Source organism: Taeniopygia guttata, chromosome 1A (assembly GCF_048771995.1).
Source record: "Taeniopygia guttata chromosome 1A, bTaeGut7.mat, whole genome shotgun sequence".
Lineage (NCBI taxonomy): Eukaryota > Metazoa > Chordata > Aves > Passeriformes > Estrildidae > Taeniopygia > Taeniopygia guttata.
This window is the reverse complement of record NC_133025.1, coordinates 68,239,980-68,258,169: the sequence shown is the minus strand read 5'-3', so window position 1 is coordinate 68,258,169 and position 18,190 is coordinate 68,239,980. Positions and strand designations below refer to the sequence as shown.

The 18,190-nt window shown below is 40.5% G+C and overlaps 1 protein-coding gene across 13 annotated transcripts in view; it reads left to right on the top strand.

Moving 5' to 3' along the window:
• The window catches only part of CALD1 (caldesmon 1), a 176,451-nt gene that overhangs the window by 34,027 nt on the left and 124,234 nt on the right, over positions 1–18,190 (top strand). Inside the window, exon 1 of one of the 13 annotated variants that reach the window (XM_072923813.1) lies at positions 2,348–2,405. The exons of the other annotated variants lie outside the window; for them this stretch is intronic. The gene's annotated coding sequence lies outside the window, so the exon portion shown is untranslated. Of the gene's footprint in view, positions 1–2,347; positions 2,406–18,190 lie in introns of those variants that run through there. 13 annotated transcript variants of the gene reach the window in all.

Here is an 18,190-nt window from a genome sequence, read left to right as displayed (position 1 = left end):
GTGGTGTGAGTGGGAAAAGGTCTGAATTATATTTGTGAGTTTTGTTTCAATAAGGAATTCTTGGCAAAATGAATTCAGTTTCTAAAAGGCTTTTTTTTTTTTTTTTTTTTTTTTTTTTTTTTTTTTTAAGTACTGTGCTTTAGGACTACAGAGTAAAAACAGCCCAGGAAAGAAAAACATGTCCTTGGTCAGGAATGTGTGTGTGTGTGTGTGTGTGTGTGTTTTGGCTCTGCCTCAACAAACGTGAGCCTAACTTAAAGAAGGTGAGTAATCTTGTTTGGTTGGTGAGGAGAACACTTAAGTACCCTGTGAGTGAGAGCACTCAGGAATGACTTGGTGTTAAGGTATCACAGGAAACAAGGCTAAGTGAAAGCCTTAGAAAGAAAACAAGATGTTCTTCTGATTAACACTGATGTCCACCTTCAGGGCTTTATCTACAAAACATCTCAGCAGTCAGGAAGTTACACAACTTAAAGGTGTTTCACTGTACTATGCTGTACTTTTGAATTTATATTTTCTTCTTTGGATGTAAATGATGGGACATTTTTTCCTCACAGCTACAGTAAGTTAAGCACAGCTTCTGCTTGAAAGACCTGGATCACTTCATGTAGCTACATGAATCCTGAAGGGCATGTCAGTCCTTGGATTTTATTAGTGATTGGAGTAGTTTGGCATTTTATTGATGGAAGGCTAGATCTGGATTTTCTCTGGGTTAGAACGTGCAACTGCAATTGACTTTAATGGGCATTTTATTGAGGCTGAGATAGTCCTGTAACCTGGATTTATGCATTGCACTGCATTTCTTTCGCCAGGTCTGCTGGATTTGGGAAAACCTGCATTCTTCGGTATTTACTGTGATATATCCTTGGGAAGGTTCAGAATGGAGTTTCCTGGAGGAATTGCCATCTTAGCTGGTCACAGCTGTGATTTTCAGTCTTGGCAGCAAAGGAGTTTGTTGGTTTTGTAAAACAACAGGGTGCCAGTTGTGTTTGGCCATGGTGGGCACAGTGCTGCATGTGTGGAGAAGACTTTGACTCCCTCTTCCTTTCATCACACATTACCTTCAAAAACCGCCTTTGGCAGGCAGTATAAAATTGAAACAAACACCTCAAAATTCTGTAAGATGAGCAAATCCCGCCCCTGACACTGCTGCTTATGGATTTAGGAGAAATCCTGTAAAATTGCACTGCCACTTGCAAAAGCATGATGTATTTTTTTCAGGGTTTAGTCAAATCTCTTGCTTAAGACAGTGAGTCTAATGAATATTCTTAAGCCCACCTGCTGATTGTGTTGATTAGGTGGGAAGGTAAACTCATTTGTTTAATTAAGTGGTGATTGTGAAGTGAGCTTTTTTTTGGTATCTTTCTTTGCCTGGTTTAACAGATAAAAGAAAATTTCTCTGTACCTTGTAATTCCAGCCTTTTGTCTTCTGAGTATATGGACATTTGAAATTTTTGTCTTTTTTACTGCCTCTGTACATAGAAATGGATGGGAGTCACCAGAGCCTCTGAGCAACTTTCCCAGCTGGCTGAGGTTACTCCGGATTGGAGATCTGAGTCTATTCTCCCAAGAACTCCCTCCAGTTCTCCCCCTGAGGCATGGCTCAGAGGCAATTTTTTCTTACCACATGCTAAGTTGTCATTTATCCCAGCTATTGCTGGAAGGTGGCTGTTCTACCACTGTTACAAAGTACATGTACAGGCAGACAAACAACCTGTCCCTGAAACCCATGTAAATGCAATCCAGCAGCAGCTATGCATAAATAGTCAAAAGTTTTTGCATCTTTGACTGGAGGCAGCCAGCAATCAAGAAACTGTGCTGGTCTACAGCCAAAAGAAATAGGGAATTCCCTTTTTTTTTTTTTCTTTTCTCTCTCTGAAGTGATTAATGAGGGTATAATCAGGTTTGGCTCCATATTAATCGGTGCAGTTTGGATATTAAAATGGTTAGTTCTGTTGCTGATGCTTCCCAGGATTTTCTCAGGATTGCATTACTCTGTGGTTGGGCTACACTCATGGCAGCAGGAGCAGGTGAATGGAGCAGTTTTCCTTGCAAGTGGAAGCCACCCTTTTCCCCTAATAGGAGTTCAGATGCACAGGGTGGTCTGACTTGTCTTGTTTGGGAGTTTCTTCCTCACAGAGGAGTCACTGGAAAAAGAAAAGGAGCAGCAAATCAGTTTAGTCAGTGGTGCAATTGTGTCTAGCAACTGCAGCAAGGATCAAGATCTGTTTTGCTTTCTAGATCATCCTAACTCTAAAGGTTTTTTTCTGCCTTTGGTGCCCTCTTCAACCCCCCACATAAACACTTCTATCTTGCCAGTACCTGTGAATAACCATTGGCTTACTCAAAGAATCCCTTGGGAGCTGAAGAGGCAGCATCTTCCAGGCTCAAGGGCATTATATCTGGTGAGGAATATTCTTTTTCTGCCCTTTTTTTTTCCTGGAGCTATATTTTGTCCAGTTGAGACAACTTCTATTGTAAGCTGCACTTCAGTGTTAGCCTAGTTTCCTTTGAAACCCGAAGTCTGGTATAGGAAAAAGTTGTTTTGGGTTAGTGATCAGTCTGATTTGAAAGACAATTTGTGGTAGTCCTTGATCAAACTGACTGCTAGAAATTACATGTATATTTGTGAATTTTCCACCCCAATTCTTCCTTTTTTTTAGTGCTTTACATGCTAAGGATTATAGGTAAGTATATACATGGTAATTTAACTCTCTAAAACATTGAGAAATTTTTCCATATTGTGGCTCCATATTAATCTTCTGGTTCCTGGAAATTACCTGAATGGGAAGGAGGTGATTTTCCCTTGGGAAGGTTGAACCCTTCTGTCTTTGTCATTAACCCTACATGTGGTCATCTTTGCACACAGAGGGTACAGACTGAGGTAATGAGGTCAGCCCAACAGCTACACTAGGTTTCTCTTGGTGAAAGGTTATGAATATGGAGACCATTATGTGTCATTAAGATAATAATGTTGCTGAATATGTCAGCAAAGTCAATGACTCTCTGTTCCCCAGGTGTTCTGGTTTTACTTTGATAGGGACATGTAACAAAAATTCTGCTTGCCAGGTGGGAGAAAATTTGCCTTTCAAAAGATTGTTGCTTCAGCACTTGATAGGAGTCCTGCTAAGCAATGATGGTAATAATAATAAATGTTCCCAGGCTGCACTTGTTTTATAATTGCTGTTTAGCCCAAATTGCTCTGAGTGAGGACACTCCATCATTCTGGCTACACAGGTGGAGGTTATGATGTCATGTGTAGCAAATTCACTGATTCAAAAGGATGGAACCATTACATAAAATAGTAACACAGTGCTAAGTTTCAGTAGTGGAAACTAAGGAAAACAAAAAGGATTCAAAATTTAAGTGAGGCAGCCAACCTTGATGAGGAGGTGAGGGAAGGGCTTGCCTTGGAGGGTTTCTCTGTGTGTTGAGCACCACTCTGGAGTGACTGTCACTACCAGGGGCTGTTGTTTGCATGATCTGATCTTGGCTTGTCCTGTAAGGGCAAGGTTTGTAAGCATCCCAAGGAATTATGGCCACGCCCATGGTAGAGCTGACAGCTCTTGTGTCTGCACACACTTCTAGGAGAATTTCTGCCTCTGAGTTCTCTTTCCTCAGTACCTTTTTACCCATTTCTGATGTTCACAGGCAGGTTTGAGTGGTCAGGCAGAGCAAAGTCCTAAGCACAGGGTTCATGTGGTCAGCTGTACCTTGTCTGCTCTTCTGGTCCCTGGCTATCACAGATTGTGTCAGGAGATGGAGAAAAAAGAGGCAGCGTGAGCTGGGCTGAAGTCAGGAGGATAGAAACCTAAAAGTGAATTTGTTGGGCAACAGTGGTTCCCAAACATATTTCTTTTATTTGCACATGGATCTATAAAGGTTCTGGTTTCAGTCCTTGGGAATAATTAAACCTTAAGCAGTGATAAACAGTGCAATATTCAATTAGTGAGCTGCCCTGACAAAGGCATGTCAGAGTAAATTGGGTTTTTTTTGAGGCTGCTAACTGTGCTGACAGAGAGTTGGTTAATTCTTGAAGGATAATGTTTTGGGCAAATTCCCAGCCTCCAAATGCCTGCAGGCAGACTTGTCCATATTTGTGTTATATTTGAGGTCTAGTGTTCCTCCTTTGGGCCATATATTTTAAGGGGGAATTTTAATGGAAGGAAACATTGCTGCAGAGCAGCAGCCTTCTCTGAAACACTTTCCAAAAAAATGTTAAGGCCAAAGGTCCTGTTTTTTCAGGGCAAAAGATGTGAATCCTCTAATATTTACTCAGTTATAAATAGCGATGGGCAAGGCTCTAAGGATGGATTCCTGGAAGATTGTATCAGGGATAGTTATTCCCCAAACTAAGCAAAGGCAGTGGTTGTCTTTTAATTGTTCCATCTTCTTTGGCACAGAGAACACCATTATTAAACAGACAGCAAATAGTTATAATAAATCTGAGGTTTTCACTCCTCTCTTATTTCTCCCTAGTCCCAACAGGAACCAAAAGGGATCTTATTTCCAGTAAGAGATGGCAGTTTAGTGCTGGGGAAAATGTTCATGCTAAATGTTTTGCTTCTCCAGCCGTGGCATCAGTGAGGTGGCAGGAGAAAGTGCAACCCCATGGGGAAGGAACTTACCTGGGGTGCAAGAGGTGCTGCTCTTGACCAGCTGGACTTGGACAGGGAACTGCATTTGAGTTATGCATTCCTCTCTTCTCCCATCTGTAAATAGGAGGGAAGACTTTAACTTTCCTTACAGAGAAGCTGTTTGAAAATGTTGTTACTTTCCACTGAAAGCTAAATCTGCTTGGTGTCATTGCTAATAAATAGGTGAGTGTTATCTAATTCCTTTAACAGGTTAGTTTGCCTCCCACAGTGAAATTCAGTCTTTCATGGGGTAGGTCTTGTAAAGATCAGCATGCAGTTTATGCATCACCAAAGAGTTAGCATGAAGCCCAAATGAGACACAAGCCTTGCTAAGGAGTCTGAAGGCCAGAGCCTCCAGAAGTGCTGTGACACTTCCAAATGGAAGCACAGCATTTGCTGTGATACTTCCAAACAGAAGCACAGCATTTGAGGTGTCTGTACACACTCATGAGTCTGCTGGACCACTGGGCAGTCCGGTGTATGTCAGGCACCTGCATCATCCATATGCATCCCCAGGAAAATAATGCCTAGCTGGGAAATTCTAAAAAATAAGAAAATGTACAGCATTATTTTTTGGAAGAGGAATGCAGTTTCTCATTTGGCTTCTAATTTTCTGTATCATGAGTAAATGTACAGTAACTGACTGGAAACTGTTTGGAAGTAAATACTAAATAATAAATGTTTGGAAGTAGCTGTGACCTCAAGTATAAAGAAAAAGCATTTTTCAGACACTGATGTGCTTTTGTGTAGATGTGTTTTGTTGGTAGTACTTACCAGAGAAGAAAAACTGACTTCTAATAGCTATTAGGTGTAATTTCAAGATCTTGCAGTTGAACATGTATTTCTACGTATGTAAGACAGGTATTTAACTCTGTAAAGTTGTAGCTGGACACTAGGATACTTGAAACTTTTTGAGAAATGGAGTGATTTCCCACTGTTACCTGTTGTATGCTATCTGTACCCCAAAAAATTAAAATTAATTCCCAGTACTCAAAAAAAAAAAAAAAAAAAAAAAGAAGACCTAATGATTAAATGACAGAATTGCTGCTTTTTTTGGTGGCTGTTGGTCCTATCATATATGCTAAAGCGTTCCAACCAAGGGCATGTGGCTGCAATGGAATTTGATGTACAATCAGTTTTAGGGAACAGCCTGTGCCTTGTTAATATAATCCATAAAAGGCTGTCAAACTTCCTAAAACCAGTCCCTTCTGATTCCAACTCTGCATATGATCTCATAGGAAATGAGCTGGGAGAGGCCAGCTAACCTTTTGCATAATCAAGGTAACATTGTTCTTTTAATGCCTACAGTGAATTGTTTCACTGATATAAACTCAATAATCCCCTTATCTTCTGTCAGCAAATCTCTATTATCAGGCTTTGCAATGATTTTGGTGGTGCTACAAAAGAGGGTAAGTGGGAAGACTGAAGTGTGATTTGAAGACTGACCTCAATGTCCTTCATTTACTTTGTCACCCTTTGTCTTAGCTATTTCAAAAATTCTAAACCACTTGCTGCCCAGTGAAATTTGGAAGACTGAAATGTAAATACATAACACAAGTGGGCAAGGTTCATTTTGCAGAGGGCTTAGAGGCAGATAAGCAGCCTGCACCTTGCCAAGTTTCATAAAGAGCAGTAATAGCAAAACAGCAAGGAAGAGATCTGCCTTTTCTATTGGTTTGATATTGTAAAACCTCTCATTAGCAGTAGAAAAAGTGAAGAAAGTGAAAGAAAAAGTCTTGTATTGGAGCCCTTGAAAACCTTGCTCTTTACACAAACCCAGAGTGCCTCATGCACTTCATGGTTTTTTTATATCCTTGGGATACCCAGGATTTCCTCAATATATTTAGCCCAAGAAGGGAAACACTCCAATGAGCTGCTGTCCCTGAAAGCCTTGTAGGGCAGCGAGCCTGAACCTTCCCTGGCAGGGCAGGGAGAACAAAGGGCTCTGGGCTCTGTGACTGTGCACAAGTACAATTATGGCCTAGTTCATGTCAGGAGGCTGAACAAACTGCCTGATTAACTGGCTGAAGTTAGAGTGAGCCTAAGCAGAGGGCTCTGTGGCACTCTGCTCGCTGCAGAGTTGTTAAATTTGGCACTCTGCTCTAGGCTGCAGTCAAACATTTTCTTAACCATATTAGGATACGTGGAAATTGGCCAGCCAGCAGCAGGCCTTCGATGGACTTACTGCTTGTGCTCATATTTTATAGAGTAGGCAGCCACTGCTTTTCTTTAAAACTAGCAGGTTTGATAGAATACCTCAAATAGAACCCTTGAAAAATTGTCATTGAAGTAGAGTAGTGGAAAGAAGAGCATTTCCTAAGACAAAAGACACTGTTATAACGAAGTTTGCAGTTCCCCTGTGCTTCTCATCTGATTATCCTGTAAATCAGATCCCAGTAGTTAGGTATTGTGCTGTTATTCAGGTGAAAAAACAGTGAAGTGAGCCTGGCTGGCTATGGCATGAGCATTCCCACTCCCTTTGCTGGCATATCCAAGGCTGGGGAAGGCAAAACACTGCATTGGTGACTCTCAAGGTTTGCTTGAGTCTGGTTTATGGAGCCAAACTCCCTGGGGGTAGTGCAAGAGCAATGGGCCTGACCTATCTGTGTTGCTTCAGAGGTAAGAATGTCTGAAACTTCCCCAAGAAGGGATAGAATATTCCACTGGAGAAATTCCAAAATAGAAAGTCTTCAGTATTTAACTGACAACTTTTAGGTTCTTAAAGGTTGGGAATTTGGCAAGCAGAAGTGTTGGTTAAGCATATTATCAGGTCCATCCTATATTCCAGTAGATTTTGTTATTAAAATTACTTTTTTTGGTCAGTAAATGTTTTCATAATTTTTAATTTACCCTGTAGCTGTAACTTTTGTTTCACTAAAATGTTTCTCTGTCCTTCCTAATGTTGTTCTAACACTTGCAGTTTTCGCATCCCCTACTTAAAACTTATTTGATGCATCCATCTCCCTTTTAATCTCTTTGTAGGTCAGTCCCTCTCTGCTTGCTTAAGACTTTTATGGCTCTCTTGTGATCATCCCCTGGGTTGCTATTGTCACTGAGGAAATGAGCTCTCCAGAGCTGAATGAAATATTCCAGGTGTGATCATCACAGAGCTGTGTTAGGGATATCACCCTTCTGCCTTCTTCATTTAATGTTGCATGGACCCTTTCTGCTGCCACATCAAGCATTATTCAATGCCTACTACCAAAAAAAAAAAAAAAAAAACCCCAAACCAAAAACAAACAAACAACAACAAAAAAAAAAAAACCCCAACAAACAAAACCAACCAACCAAACAAAATAACCCCCCAAAAAACCAGGCCACATTTAAGCTTTTCAATTCCAAATTTTGATAACCTTTCTCAAAGATGCAAAAAAGGCTGAATCCATGCCTGTGGTTTGTAGCTCAAGGCTGCCAGAAGGGCTGGAAGCATCACATCAGTTCTGACCTTTCACCTCTCTTGCTGATGGTCTGTATGATCTTATACAGGTCTTTTGACTACTTGACCCTTGTGTTTGTGCTAGTGGATAATAACACTGTAATAGCTGCATTTGGTAAGGCTGTGAGGGTTGGTTCAAGTTCAAGTTGGTTCAAGTGCATGATCTGGAAAATATAAAGAAGTGGCAATGTAAAATATTTGGGCAAATGGCTGCAAAAAACCACATTATATGACCTGTAAGCTTATGGTGTCCAGGCTTGTGGAAATTGAGGAGGGTCGTCAATAAAAATCTTGTTTCTGTAGAATGATTTATTTGCTAAAAGAAGAGGGGAACTAAATTAAATGAAAATGATGAACTTTATATTGAGTGTAACCTCTGCAAAGTTCACTAGAGACCCACTGAGAATATGGTTTTAACATGTCCAAGTTTCCTTTGGTGTTTAATCAGCTGTTAATTTCTAGTTTGTGAGACCAGCACAAGCAAGAATACATCTGTTTGATGGTCTTGGAAGAGAAAGTAAGCTTGTCTTTCATTTAGGCATGTTTATATCAGCACAAAATGAATGCAATATCATAAAATTATATCAGAGCCAGGAGTGGGGCATGGAGAAAATATTATTTTTTCATATATTCTGAACTCATGTAAATTAAGGCACATTACAGATGATTCTTCTAAATCTAGGTTGGTAAATCCCCTCACTGGCACAGCATATGGATTTACCAGGTTAAAAAAATCCTGAACCTGCATTCAGTTGATGTTAATTTGTGAGGACCAGGTCTTTATTAGTGATATATACCTGGTGAGGGGGTCTGAGTAGTGTAACATATCTCAAATCCAGGCTTCTTAACCAGGTCCAGTCCTACCTCTGTGAGCTGAGAAGTTTGCAGTGATTGTCCCTGAGGTTGACAAAGCCATGCACCATTGATGGTTTTAGTAAGCTAAGTTAATATTTGGAAGTGAATACTCTGAATTGGCTGAGGATAAGCAGTAGGAAAAAAAAAAACTCTTTCTTAGTGATAGTTGAGTTTTCCATGCATTGTAGAATTTGGTGTTTGGAAGGTTACAAAACCACTTGTGTGAAAGTTACTGCCTAGGTGAAGGCTTCTCTGGAGCCATGGATGAGGACTGAAAGGTTCATGAAATATTTAAAAATTGTAAGGAGGGTATACAAAGGTGCATGAGCTCTTGGGGTAGGAGGGAAGGGATTTTGAATGACTTTTTCATGCCCACATCCCACTAAAACAAAATAAATAGAAATGCAGCCTCAATATTGAATCCACTTAAGGGAAATGAAGAAGGAAACATTTCTGCAGGTTTCCATTTTAGATCCATTACAAAAAGTACTGCTGTAGGGCTGTAGTTCAATGCAGGAAGCTTTTCTATGGAATTTTGGCATTAGGTGGACTTCCCAAGAACAGCTACTGTCTAGAAGGTATTCCAGCTGAAATCTTCTGAGAGCAGTTTGAAATGTTGGCACTATTTCATCTGAGGTCTGATCCAGCTTGAGCTAGGAGAGGAACAGAGGAGGCTCTGATTTCCATCTAAATGGCTCCTCTACACTGTCCAACTTGCACATAAAATGTTCAAACAGAAGAACACCCCAACCAGGCAACCCCCCCAAATGACCCCTTATAAAGAATATGAAAGAAAAAAGGTTGTACAGAACTTGCATTTGACTAGACCAAGATATATTTTGAACCACAGGCAGGAGCAGAGGACAGCATCTCCTCAGCAGTGAGAGGGGAGATTGTGGCAGGGGAACCGAGGTGCTGCACTGCACTTGTGGGAAGTACAGCCTGTTTTGGATAGCTTTCAGCAGCCTTAGCAGAAATTCTTTCTTCCACAGCTAATTCACTTATTACTGAATTACTTAGCATCTGCATGTGGACCTTTCCCAGATTTAATCCTAAACTGCCAGGACTGGGTTGAGCTCTGTGGGCAGATACAGGAATATTCAGCAAGATGCTTTGTGGTTTTTTTGTACCTCAGTTTCCCCGTTTGGAACAAGCTGATCTAAGAGAACCAGATTAGGTTCTGTTCTCTACTTGGTTATGCCAGAGGTGTATTTGGATGTCAGCAACACATACAACTGAATAATGTTTAATTAAATGCAATTCCTGCCTGAGGGAGTGCTTCCAACTTACCCAAAAATAGGCCTGTGCAGAGAGGGAGCAGAAATGTGGACTGCCTTGTCTAGAGGTCTTAGATGCTCTTTAGAAGAGGGCTGGGTTTGGAGCCTGGTCTCCAGAAAAGGCTTCCAGTGGCTGACTTGCTAAATCCTGCTGTGGTCTAAATGTTAATGGCAGTGCTATAGGCAGAAGAGTTTTGATTTGAGCTAAGGAGGTCTCAGACCCTTGTGGATGGTGGCTTTGAAGGCCAGGTGACTTTGCTGATGACTGTGAATGTGGCTGTGACAGCAGGAAGGATGGTGTGGCTGGGCTCACAGAGAACCCAAACTCAGAGAATCCAAGCACAAGTCTGGGTGAGCTGGCTATAGCTTGGACCCAAACTTCAAAGCCTTCAGTGAAATTCTGAATAACCCAGTAGGAGATTTTTGGGTTTGATTTGTTTTCTTAGGCATGAGTCAGCAGCATGAAGCTGAGAGCTGGGTGTGTTCTAGATCTTGCCTCCGATTTTATGTGCCTAAAAGGCAGCTATTTTTGAAGCACTGCTAAATTATTGTCCACCTTTGTTACCCTTGGGACAGAATAATGGTGTTGCTCTGGATGTCTTCTTTTTCTATATGCTTCCTTCCATATGCCTGTGGCATGTAGCAGAGTGAGCTCAAGAGTTACTACTACATTTACTTGTGTTTTGAGCTGAAAATTGTCCTTATTGCTATTGTCCCACCCTGACTCCCCACTCCCTATCCTTTCTATTTCAGAATTTTAATCACCTTGCCAAGAATTTGATTGAGTAGCTTGATATAAAAAAAGATTGTTTTATGACTTTTAATAATATGTGTAGATGTGCACATGAAGTTAGAAGTGCATCTCATGGTCCAGACTGCAAGCTGAATGCTAAGGGATACAACAAAAGAACTTCTCCTGTTTTATCCTGCTTTAAATTGCATGATTTGATAGGTATATTGTGGATTTGTTTCATCTCCTTACAAATATCTTAGAGCCACTTTTGGAGATGGAATGCTGATGCTGGTAGCCTGGCAGCTGTAGGTGATACCAACTCATGCTTGTGATCCAAACAAGAGTAACAAATCAGAGCTCTATAATAATAGGAAAAGGAATTTCATAAAGAAATTAAATAGGTGGGGAAATTCAAGTGAAAACAGTTGTGGTTAAGGGGAGAATTTCAAGGACAGGAAATAGGTATTTGGTGAAAGTCAAAGTTGGTATCTGTCTATTGTATTTCTTTAAATGTTCAGATTTAGATTATTTTACTTTAAGGAAACGGAATTGAATTAACGGACTTAAAAACTGTATGTTTGGCAAAAAAAAAAAAAAAAAAAAGAAAAAAATCTGCATCTTGAGTTCATTACACTTAGACAGCCATCCCAATCTGGCTTTAGATCAGGGTTTTGTATGGTGGGTCGATTGTTATCTATGGTTAACAATGTCCATAGTCAAAGTATCTTGGGTTCTTGTTTTGCTACATCTGTCCTTGATTTTTGATACCTTCTGGCTCTGAGGATTTGCTGTCTTGACAGTTGAATCCTCAGGAACCTTTGTGTGCAAGTGTCTCTGTGGAGAAGGTAATGGCCATGCACTACTTCCTCCGTGCTGGGGTCTTGTGAGGAGCTGCAGCTTCCTGCTGCTCGTGTTGAACACACACAAATAGCACTTAGGCTGAAACTGGCATGTAGTATTAAAAAATATATTAAATAATATAGAAGATAGATGGAAAAAAAAATGTTGGTGTCTAATCAGTTCATTCTATTGGCCCAAAGCAGAGTTTACTATTTAACGTGATTTTTGAGCAGTGTATTTTGTTATGGAGGTGTCCCATGCAGAGCTTTGCAGTTTGCCTCTCTTGACCTGTTACAGTGCTTAATTATTCTTCCCTTTACACAGTTGTCCCAAGGGTCTTAGTTGGTAGGGAAATTGCTGGTGTCAAGGGACAAAATCGGTCTCTGTTGCTCCATATTAAGCACATTACATCTTCTCCTGCCCTCAGGGGATGTGAAGGGTTTATCATTCTCTAATAGAAGTGTGAAAATTACTGGTTTTTAGTCTTGGCAAGCCTGACCCTTCCAAATTCTCCATGGACACCATGCTTCCTAGAGCTCTGGGAACTTTGCTTGCTCTCTTCCAATAGTTCCCCTATTTCCTGAAGCAATGTGTACCTGCAGATATATTCAGGTTTCCAGCCAGGAACTGACCAGTACCCAAGAGGGAAGGAGTGTTGTTTGTAGCTGCTGTGTTTCCAAACATATGACATGAGTGTGATTTGCCACTAGCCCTGGATTATAGTTTTTTGACTGCGTTTTTTTATATCTGTCAATTACTGCCTCAGTAAAATATTACCTAGTGTTTGTGAAAGCAATTACCAAGCCACTATCATATTTTTGGAGAGATTTAACCCACAAATTGAGACTGCTCAAAGCTGAAAATGGCCTAATTTTGCATGTTCTGGCTACTTGTCCCTTGACTTGTAGTTCTTAACTTTCATGGGTTTTTTTAAGCTATTAATAGCAAAATTTGTGTTAATGAATATTGTCAGTGATCTCTCTGGTCGATGGTTTGGGCTGCCTGACATATTCAGCCACATTTTGGTTTCATGGGATAGGTCAGGCTGAAAAACAAAATACACTGAAATTGGGAGGGAAGCCCTAGAGCAATGAGGGGAATAAGAATGCAGGCATGAAGTGCTTCAGTGAGGTTCTTGCAAGTGCTTAGAAAAGCAATTAGAGAAACACTCTGGGAGAGCAGGATGGGTCTGGAGCCAAGTTTCTTCAACACCTATGGGTGTGCTTCACATTAATTTTTAGTATCTGCTTTTAGAAATCTTGAGAAAGAGGTAACGCCATGACAGAAGAACAAACATATTTTGTTGAAAGTAGAGTGAGTCCTGTGGAGGATATCATGTAATTAAAATGGAAGCCACCTCCTTCCATGTAAGAGGGACAGCCTAAATCAAGGTGCTTGCTCCTCTAATCCCCCTTGCAACACCGTGACTTAAAGACTTTGGAGTCTTTGAAGTAAATTTCCCGTAGCAGTGGGAGAATCATCCTGATCTCCTCTAGCCTGGCTTCCCAGAGGCTTCCTAAATGCTCAGATGCTTGTTAATGAAGAGAACAGGTCTAATAAATTCCCTAAAGAAGTAAATTGAAAACACCTACATTGGTGTAGCAATGAGATTGCCACGGTTTGAGCCTGCTGAATTCAGAATGGCACATTTGGAGGGAAGGGCTCATCACTGTCCTTTAATGCCAATCTGTTCTTTCAGTTCAAGCCAGCTTTTTCCACTGAGAGGGGAATGCAAATAGTGCCTGTCAGTGGAAATATGCAGTACAGAAAAGAGCTTTGGAAATACAAGGCCTTGGAAATATAAAATTGGACTTGTTACTGTCATGAAGCATAATGGTAATAATTCACAATGGATCTGTTACTGTAGTGAAGCAGAGGAAAGGCTCTAATCCCCTGAAGAATACAAGGGGTTTTTTTGTATTATTTGCCCAGGTGTGGGTGTGATGGATGGGGCCAGATATCAGTGGTGTAAATCTGTGGGTTCAGTTTGGGCAAAACCAAATCTGGCCAAGTTTCTCAGAAGAGACTTCCTGAAGGGATGAGCTTTATTGTGTTGGTGACTTCCCAGCCACAGCACTCACCTTCAGAAATATCCAAGCTTACCTCTCAGGGTGATAACTGATACACTGTGGATTTTCACAGGGCCGGGAAAAGGAAATACCTGCTGTTTCAAACTTTCCCATGCACTGCATGGATAAAGACATATGTTTTTAAACTCACCACCTTGTCTTTCTGTTGAATCTGCCGGAAGTTTTCTCTCTGAACCTTAGGAACATTTTGTGCATGGTACCGTGGTGAATATGTAGACCTTAGCTGGCTGCTAGTTATTGTTTATAAAATTCTGTTTGTGTATTTACAAAATGGTAATTGAAATCCATGGAAACATGAAATAGACTTTCAAGTATGTTTTGAGGCAGGATCTGAATTAGAATAGACATATAGATAAGTCACTTGTGCAAAGGTAGTTTTCCTCTTGACAGTGAAACAGAAATGTATACAGTGAGCATTTACTTAGTAATGTAATATCTTATTCTTGTAGATTTGTGGAAAAAAAAAATCAAGTATTTTCCTTTTCCCTCCCCACCTTTTCCTCTGGGGCATTGTTAGAGTCTGTCTGATCCATGGATATGATAGGAAACTGAAGCTTTTTTTTTTTTTTTTTTTTTTTAATTTAAAAAAAAACCCAACAAAACCTGGCTTTGGTCATTTCCCCAAGGCTCAGGAATGCTAGCTATGTCACTTTCCTTTCCTCAGAGCTGCCTTTAAGAGTTCATCTCTGTTACAAAGGCCATAATGGACATTCGAGAAACATCTCAATAAAACTGTGGCAGCTGAAGTCTCCATCTCATCAGTGGGTCATGGTTCAGTGATGGATTGTCCATGAGGTCTCATAGTTGGTTATCCTTAAAATTACAGGTGAAGTAGTACCTTTTCGAGCAAGAGGGTGTGAATGAAGGAAATTAACTGCTCACAGCTACCAGGTGGCATGAAAGCCACTTCCATCTCTGCCCTGGAACCTCTGTAAACACCCATTCAAGTCTTGTATGGCATCATTTGTGTGTCTCTTGTGTTTTCATTCCATAACATATACCTACTCTTGAAATATGATTTAGGTGACTAAAATACCAAACATGGAAAAAGGGAGAATATTTTTGCATACCTTATGAGTGATAACAACAAGACCTCAGATATTATTGTCCCTGTTTAGTTACTTACTACCTTGAAGTTTCTGGGTGGATCTGTTAGGTCAGTGTTAACAGAAGTGATTCTTTCATCCTGCTGGGAGTGGTGTCAGTGTTGTGCTGCAGTGATGCTGCAAGGAAAAAACAAGGTGAGTTGTTTAATGAGATTTAGGTAAGGCTGACATTAGGCTTGAATGTCACGATTCCTGTAGATGCACCAGAGGATTTTCCTGCCCCTAAATACAACCAAAGTCAAAGCTAAAACACATGGCCAGTCAGAAAACTTCCACAGTGGTGAACAGTTGGCAAATAGCTGGATTGGAGCTTTGAGGATTGAAGTTATCCTCTCACTGTTCTATAGCTTTTCCACCTCTCACGTGGGAGCTAGCAAATATGTGAAATCCCTGGGATTTGATGTGTCTCAGAGGGGAGCAGCATGAAGCAGATTTGAGCATGTCGTGTTGCTGAGCTCTCAGTTTTAGGTGGGTTCCACAGTGCTGGCATGATTCACCCTGAAGTTTGTCTCAGGCAACCTTTTGGTTTTTCTCTTGGATCCTGCATATTTCATGGTTGATTTAGCTGAGTTCACAGACCTTTCTGTAAACCATGGAGTTCTAGAGAGAAATTTATGGGTTTGAAAGAATAACCAGCTTCACAGGGCAAATGGCACTGTCTCTGATTACTGTATGAAAGGAAGGTTTGGGTTTACCACTAATTGCAGATAAAAATTAATATTTGCGAAGGAGACATGTATGATTTATTTATAAGTGTTTTCTGTTTCCATAATGAAATTTCCTTTGGGTTTAAGTACAGTCATTTGGAGGAAAAAGCAGAGGTCTGTGGCTCATTAGTTTCTGGTGGTTGTCAGAAGCCATTAATCAATTGCCCCTTTTACCAACATAGGTCCTAATTCAGCAAAGCATTTAGGCACATGCTTAACTATAAGCATGTGTTTCAGAGCACTTTGCTAAATCAAGTTTAATGTGATTCCAGTTTGCTGCATTTTTCCCAAGTTTAAGTTTACCCTGAAATGACAGGAGTCACTAATACATCAGCTAAAGTGTCATGTACCTTCCTCACCTGTCTTTCTAAATAGTCATATGCAAGGGGGAAAAAAATGGATCAATTTTCCCCTCATCTTTTTAAAATCCTACCTCAAATGGAGGCTACTGTCCTGAATAGTAGGGCATGTGAAATAGCAGCAAGCCAGGAGCAAGAGGAGTGAAATGTGGGGAAAGCAGTTTCCACTCGATTGTTTTGTTCTCTCCAATCTCTGTTTTTGCTAAAGGCTGCTTGGCTATGAGGAGGAAAGAGGAAGGCAGCAGATCTAAGTTTTGATACGGCCAGATGAATCCTGGTCTGCAGGATCTAATAAGTCTAGGTAGATGCATGCATCTTAATCAACAGAGGAGAAAAATTTAAATTCCCCATACTCTCTAATTCTCCCAAGTGCTTCTACTACTCTTGTAAAAATTACAGCATGGCTTTCAGCGGTGCCTAAAGGTCAAGAGTGAGGGTTGTGTGCTCAGTCCAAGTCTTGTCCCTTGGAAAAGGATGCAGTCCCACCACAGAGAATGTCTCTGTCCTGCAGAGAAATTCCCTGGAAGGAGCAACACCTCAAGTGCTGCTATAATAACGCCAGCACAACTGCCCCTCCCACCATGTCCACCCTTCTCATTTTTTATTCCACTAAGAGGACCAAAGGGACCTTTTTTTTTTTTGACCTATATTCTTGTATGATTCATAATTTAGTAGAGATGATTTGAGAGCTCTCAGAAATAAAAGCCGTAATAGACCAATAAGATTTTTTATGGTTCAGCAGGAAGTTGCATATCTTGAGAGTAAAGGTAACCAGCCTTAAAATTCCCTTCAGGAATTGTTTGGCACAGGAGAGAGTATAACCTTTGGGCAATTTTTTCCCCATTCTGTGAAAGCCAAAGTGACATCCATGTATCACATAGAGTCTTGATTTGTTTCAGACTTTGCAGTAGGGATGCTGCCTGTTGAATCAGCAGAAGCACTTCTTGAGAAATATAGGTTTCCTTTGGATTTTCTCCTCTCAAATGTTGCTGTCATTCAAACTGGTTTTGCTTGTGAAACCTGACATCATCTCAGCCTGAGGTTGTATGTGGGAAGGAAAATGACTTCATTGGTTCATGTTTCCATTTTCTTCCCTTTCTGCATTTGACAGCAGCGGGAGCACACGATGGAATGGTGCACATAAACCTTTGCTGTGTTCATTGCACAGGTGGAAATGACAACTGAGCTTTGGCTTTCAGGCTGAAGCAAGGCTGACATTGCTCCTAATGGACTTAGACTTTGTAGCATGCAGTCAGTAGATTAGCATGGAAAATTTTGCGTGCTTCCTTTGACTTTCTATTGGTATTCTTTCTATCCTGGGGAGAAGAAACTAAAACACTTTTTATTTTCTGTATTAATAGTTTTATACTACACTTAGGGGGAGCTTAAGCACTGTTTATGTTGAAAAGCATTTGAAGGCCTCAAGGGCTTAAAATTTGATCCGATGAGAATCAAAGGGCAGTAGGGGAAGAAGGAGCATTGAGGTAACCCCCTGTCCCCAGTCTCACCCCAAAATCATGTGACAGTTAGGCAAGGAAGTCTCATCTTGAGTCCTAGGTCAGAATTTTCTCTTGCTGGTAAAAGGATATTTTTATTAGGCTTTGACTGATAATTGTAGCAGTGGCTTTCTCCCCAGCATGCTTTATCTCTGGAACCCTGGCAAAAATTGTGACCCTCACCAGTTGTGGAATCTTTTTGATAAAGATTGTTTTGCCACTCTAGAATGCGTTACCAAGACAGGTAAAAGCATAGGTTTTCTGTGGTACATTTTTAAAATTATTTTTTTAAGTTTGGCGCATGCCCCTTTGAATGATTTTGGTTTCAGAAAGTTAAAGCAACATTTATGGAATTTTTAAGATAGCTGTCCTTTTTTTTCATGCTTTGATCATGCAGTTACTTAGAATCCCTCATTGTTTTATGCTTTTTCAGAAGTTTAGGGGGCTTCACATCTTACCTCCATGACTTCTAAGCACTGTGTGTTTGAGAATTGCAGCTTCATCAGGAGCAAAAGCTGTGGGGGCTCTGTGCTAAACTATCCTTACAGATGCTGAGCAAATATTGGTGGTCTTGGTATGTGTGAATCTTTAGCCATCCATAGAAGGCACTTGACAACAGCAGAGGTTAGATCTTGAATAATTAAATAAAATGTG